Below are 6230 nucleotides of genomic sequence, written 5' to 3' on the forward strand. Positions count from 1 at the left end.
ATGTCACCACGCCAGACTTAATAGGTTGAATCTCGTCCCCTTGTTACAGGAAAGGGCTCCTGATGCAGATACCAAGAGAGGGTTCTTGGATCTCACACAAAAAAGAATTCAGGGCAAGTCCGCAGTGCAAAGTGAAAGCAAGTTTATTAAGAAAGTAATAAAAGGAAAGAAATAAAAGAATGGCTGCTCCATAGACAGAGCAACCCTGAGGGCTGCTGGTTGCCCATTTTTATGGTTATTTCTTGATGATATGCTAAACAAAGGGTGAATTATTCATGTCTCCCCTTTGTAGAACATATAGGGTAACTTCCTGACATTGCCATGGCATTTGTGAACTGTCATGGCGCTGGTGGGAGTGTAGCAGTGAGGACGACCAGAGGTCACTCTTGTTGCCATCTTGGTTTTGGTAGGTTTTGGCCGGCTCCTTTACTGCAAACTGTTTTATCAGTAAGGTCCTTATGACCTGTATTTTGTGCTGACCTCCTGTCTCATCCTGTGACTTAGAATGCCTTCACCATCTGGGAATGCTGCCCAGTAGATTTCAGCCTCATTTTACCCAGCTCCTGTTTCAGGTGGAGTTGCTCGGTTCACACACCTCTGACACCCTCAAATGCTACTGAAGTCCTAACCCCAGTACCTCAGAATTTTACCTTACTGGGAAATAGCGTTGTTGCAGATACAATTAATTAAGTTAAGACAGCCCTGGAATAGAGTCCCTAATTCAATATGACTTGATGTCCTTATATAAAAGGGAAATTTGGAGACAGACACGTACACAGGGAGAATATCATGGGAAGACTGGAGTTATCCTGCCACCAGCCAAGGCCCTACCAGAAGGTAGGAGACAGTCCTGGAACAGAGCCCTTCCTAATGCCTTCAGAGGGGTGGCCCTCTTAAAACCTGAATCTTTGAGCAAGGCCTCCACAACTCTAGGAAAACTGTAAATTCCTGTTGTTTAAGCCACCTTGCCCTAGCTTATGGTGTTTTATTATAGTGGCCCTAGCAAACTAATCGATCCAGGTTTCTTTTGATTAGTGTTTAACATGGTAGATCTCGGGGCTATGGCTGCTACTGATTTTTTGCTTTTTGTTTTTCTCTCTGCTTTTTATTTCTCTGTTTTCCTTTTTCCTTACTTCCTTTGGGTTACTTGAACATCTTTTAGAACTCCGTTTTGATTTATCTATGCCTTTTAAAAGTGTATGTCAGGCCTCTGAGCCCAAGCCTGCCTGTATACATCCAGATGGCCTGAAGCAACTGAAGAATCACAAAATAAGTGAAAATGGTCAGTTCCTGACTTAACTGATGACATTACCTTGTGAAATTCCTTCTCCTGGCTCAGGAGCTCCCCACCAAGCACCTTGTGACCCCCACCCCTGCCCTCAAGAGAATAACCCCCTTTGACTGTAATTTTCCACTACCCACCCAAATCCTATAAAACTGCCCCACCCCTAGCTCCCTTTGCTGATTCCCTTTTCAGACTCAGCCCACCCACACCCAGGTGATTAAAAAGCTTTATTGCTCACACAAAGCCCGTTTGGTGGTCTCTTCACATGGACGTGTGTGACAATATATATCTTTGAATAGCTTTTTTATGTAATATGTTAAATATTTAAGACAATAATGATGTAATTGTAGATAATAATGATATAATTGTCTTAACTATTTCCCCTGCATACATTTAAAACCACAATAGTGACAGTTTTTGCTTCCAAAAAGTGGAAACATTACAGTTTTTGCTTCCACCATCATCAAATATCATTTAGGAAAATCAAAAAGTGAGTATATTGTATTTTTGCTTACTGTGTTTTCTTGCTTCCTGCTCTTCCAAAGTTCCTTCTTTTATTATTTTCTTTCTGTTTAGAGAGCTTCCTTTATTCATTATTTTAGGGTAGATCTGCTGGTAAAAAATTCTTTAGTTTTTCTTCATCTGAGGATGTCTTGATTTCTTCTTCATTTTTGGAAGCTATTTTTACTGGATATAGAATTCTGGATTGATAGTTATTTACTTGAAAATATTGTGCCACTTCCTTCTGGCCTCTATGGTTTTGGATGAGAAGTTCATTGTAATTAAATTACAACAAATGTATTGTTGTTTTTTTGGCTGCTCTAAAGATTTATATTCTTTTACTTTAGTTTTCAGACATTCGACTATAATGTGTTTCAGTGTGGATTTCTTTATGGTAGTTCTATTTAGAGTTTGCTAAGCTTCTTCAGTCTGTGAGTTTACATCTCTTAGCAAATTTAGGAAGTTTTCCAGCCATTATTTCTCCCAGTACTTTTTTAGCCCTGCCCTCTTTCTCTTCTCCTTCTGGAACTCTGATGAGATAAATATTAGATCTTTTGTTATAGTCCCATAGGTTCCAGAGGTTCTGTTTATGTATTTATTTATTTTTAGTCTGTTTTTACTCTGTTGTTCACCGTGGGTGTGAACTCAACAGTATCCAAGACAGATCTCAGTCGATTGAGTTTATTTTGCTAAGGTTCAGGAGCCCCCGTGATACAGCCTGAGGAGGTCCTGATGACATGTGCCCAAGGTGGTCGGGGTACAGCTTGCTCTTACACATTTTAGGGAGACATGAGACATCAGTCACTATGTGTAAGATGTACTTTGGTTTGGTGCAGAAAGGCGGGACAGCTCGAAGTGGGGCCTTCCATGTCACAGGTAGATAAGAGACAAACAATTGTATTCTTTTGGGTCTCTGATCAGCCTTTCATTGAAAACGCAGTTTATATGTGGACGGGGAGCAGGTGAAGATAGAAGAATGGTCATGCCTTCATCTGGCTCAGTGAATCTGCATTTTCACATAAACAGTAGGGCAGAGGAAGCCGTTAGATATGCATTTGACTCAGGTGAGCAGAGGGCTGACTTTGAGTTCTGTTTGTCCTTCTTCCGGCACCTGGGACGATAAGTTATCAATTTACATTGCCAGGGTGAAATTCCACAGAACTGTTTTAGGATAAAGATCTTGAGGCCCACAAGGAATTCCCATGTGGGCAAATGGTGAGGGAAGGATGTAGCTATCTTATTTAGGAATAAAATAAGAGGCAGGTTTGCCTGACGCAGTTTCCAGCTTGAATTTTCCCTTTGCCTTAGTGACTTGTGGGTCCTGAGATTTATTTTCTTTTCACACTGGGTAGTTTCTATTGTGCGATCTTCATTTTCACTCATTCTCTCCTCTGTCTCTTCCACTTGCTGTTGAGCCTTTCTACTGCTTTTTTGATTGTTGTACTTTTCAGTTCTAAAACTTCCATTCATTTCTTTATGGCTTCTGTTTCTTTGCTGAGACTTTCCATTGTTTCATTTGCTTCAGGCAGGTTTATAATTGCTCGCTGAACCATGTTTCATGGCTGCTTTAAAATGTTTGCCAGATAACTTTAACATCTTTGTCATCTTAAGTGTTGAAATCTGTTGATTTGTTTCATTCCGAGATCTTTCTCGTTCTTTATGAGTTTTTAAGAATTGAATCCTAGGCATTTTGGTTGTGATACTATGAGACGTTGGATCTTATTTAAATGCTCTTTTTAGCTTCCTTCTTTTGATGCCACTCTGACAGAAGAAGTGAGGTTGTTGCCATCTCATTCTTGCCTGGTGAGGATCAAAGCCCAGGTCCCCCAGGTGGCCTCCGTTGACACTAGGAGAGTGGGGGGTCCTCATTACTACTGGATACAGTGGAAGCTCTGGCTCCCCACTGAGCTCTACCTTCTTCACAGGATAGGAGTTTGTCCATACTGTCCCAACACGGTCTCCAGTGACACCATTGGGGGTGGCCTTGTCATCACAAGGCGACGGTAAACATCCTGACTTTCCACTAGACCTTCTCTGACACCACCTGGGTAAGGAGATTGGGACACCCCTTCACAGCCTGATGAGGGTAGAACTCTTGGCTCTCCAGTCATCCTTCGCTTGCATAAGTGGGAGTGGGAACACAGTCTTTTCTGTAGCATTTAGGTGGCGCAGAGCAATTATTGTCTAACAGTTTCCTATCTTGCTAGGCTGTCCCTCCCCTGGCTCTTTGGCTAGGAAGAGCAAGCGTTGTTGAGGCTTTTGTTATGTTTTGTTTTGTCTGTGCCATTGGCATTTCCAGTTTCCCAGTTGCTTCTGTTCTCACTTTGGTATACATGAGGGGGAGAAATCCAGGTAACTCATCATCATGTTATTCCTTCGGTCCTGAAGTCCCTAGCCCGCCTTTCTTCTCCTCTCCACCTTTCAGAGTCTTCTTATGTTTGTTTTTGTTTTGCATATGTCCAAGGTTTTTAGTTGTGCTTCACAGGAAGAATACGCAAAGTCCACATACTCTCTCTTGGCAGAAGTCCCTTAGTATTTTTTTTTTTTTTTTGAGACAGAGTCTCACACTGTCACCCGGGCTGGAGTGCAACGGTGCGATCTCGGCTCACTGCGACCTCCACCTCCCGAGTTCACACGATTCTCCTGACTCAGCCTCCTGAGTAGCTGGGATTACAGGTGCACACCACCACACCCGGCTAATTTTTTGCTATTTAGTAGAGACAGGGTTTCACTATGTTGGCCAGACTGGTCTTGAACTCCTGATCTCGTGATCTGCCCGCCTCAGCCTCCCCAAGTGCTGGGATTACAGGCGTTAACCACCACGCCCAGCCCCTTAGTGCATCTTTAAGACTTATTTTGGAAGTTATCTTTAGGAGAAGGAAAGGAATGGAGCACGTTGCCTTCCCCCACATTAAGGCCATGTTGCTGAGGCACATTTTTTTAAAAAATAATTATCCAGTTAGAGCAGAGCTGCCCTTGCCTGTCTGACATTCAGTTCCCCAGAAGTAGACCTGAGACGGAATCTGGGTAAAAGGGATTCATGAAGGACTGAATAACCAGTAGGGGAATGAGGAGGTGGTACTAAGAAGTGAGGGAGGCCAAACAAGGGGGCGTGATCCCCAGAGGGTGATGTTGGCCTGATCCTGCGCGGAGGAGGAGGGACAGTACAAGTGTCCTCTCTGAGTCGTTCTGATCAGAGGCAAGGGTGGGGGTCTTCATAGAAGTATGCAATTATACAGGACCCTGTGCTCAGAAGGGCCCATGCTTGGTTTAACCTTCTGCTCTCACCATCTTGAAATTCTCAACAATTTTCTATTAATAGCAAGAGGCTCCATGTTTTTATTTTCCACTGGGCCCAGTAAATTATGGAGCCAGTCCTAGACCAGGGGGTAGAGTACTTATAGACTCCTCCGCCAAAAGGAGTTGGAGGGGTGTAAATTCCTAGGCATTCTGGATTCTTCCTGAGCTCGGGGATCCTGAGCTGAATAATGTCCCCCCAACAAAATTCATGTTCATCGGAACCCCAGAATGTGGCTTTGTTTGGAAAAAGTGTCTTTGCAGATGTAAACCGTTAAGATGAGGTCATGCTAGAGTAGGGCAGGCCCTAATCCACCGACTGGTGTCCTCATAAGGAGAGAATACAGACAGACAGACGCACATACACACACACACAGAACAGTGCCATTTGAAGACAGAGCCAGAGGTTGCAGTGCAGCAGGCACAAGCCAAGGAACGCCGGGAATCGCTGGCAGCCACCAGAAGCTCGGAGAGAGGCGTGGGACAGATCCCGCTCCAAGTCTCCAAAAGGAACAAACCCTGCCGACACCTTGACTGCAGGGTGCCTTCACTCCAGTTACCCTCACTGTGGCAGAATAAACGTCTGCTGCTTCAAGCCGCCCAGTTGGTGGAACTTTGCTGCATCAGCCCTAGTAAACCAGCACACCAAGTCAGCTTAACTCCAGGTGCTGGCTGTTGGGAGTCAAGGCACATCTGAACAGGCATGCCAGAAAAATGGCAAAGGATCGGAGGGGCAAAGGCAGAGCCCAGCTTGAGCCGGGCCCTCTGGCCTTCACCTTTCAGTGAACCAGACCAGCTGTGCACCTCTATGGGGGCATGGGCTAATGACCCAGCCAAAAGGGAGGCACTCAGACAATAGGGGAGGTAGGGCCTCCAGTGAACCAGAGACGGCTGGCGCCACTTGAAGGCATTCACATTCAGATTTTTAAAAAACCAAGCGATGCCAACCACACAAGCATGTCTGAGTCTCCAGCTCAGCTCCTGGACCTGGAAATTATATATCCGGCTGGGAAGCTCTCCAGGGACTCAGCTGATCCGTGCTGATCCTCACGTTACAGCTGCTCTCTGGGGTGTTTCTTCTACCTCCAAAGTAGGCTGGCTTTATTCACAACGCCTTCATATAGATGGTGTTCTCAGCTATTTGCAA

This window comes from Theropithecus gelada, chromosome 13 (assembly GCF_003255815.1).
Source record: "Theropithecus gelada isolate Dixy chromosome 13, Tgel_1.0, whole genome shotgun sequence".
Classification (NCBI taxonomy): Eukaryota; Metazoa; Chordata; class Mammalia; order Primates; family Cercopithecidae; genus Theropithecus; species Theropithecus gelada.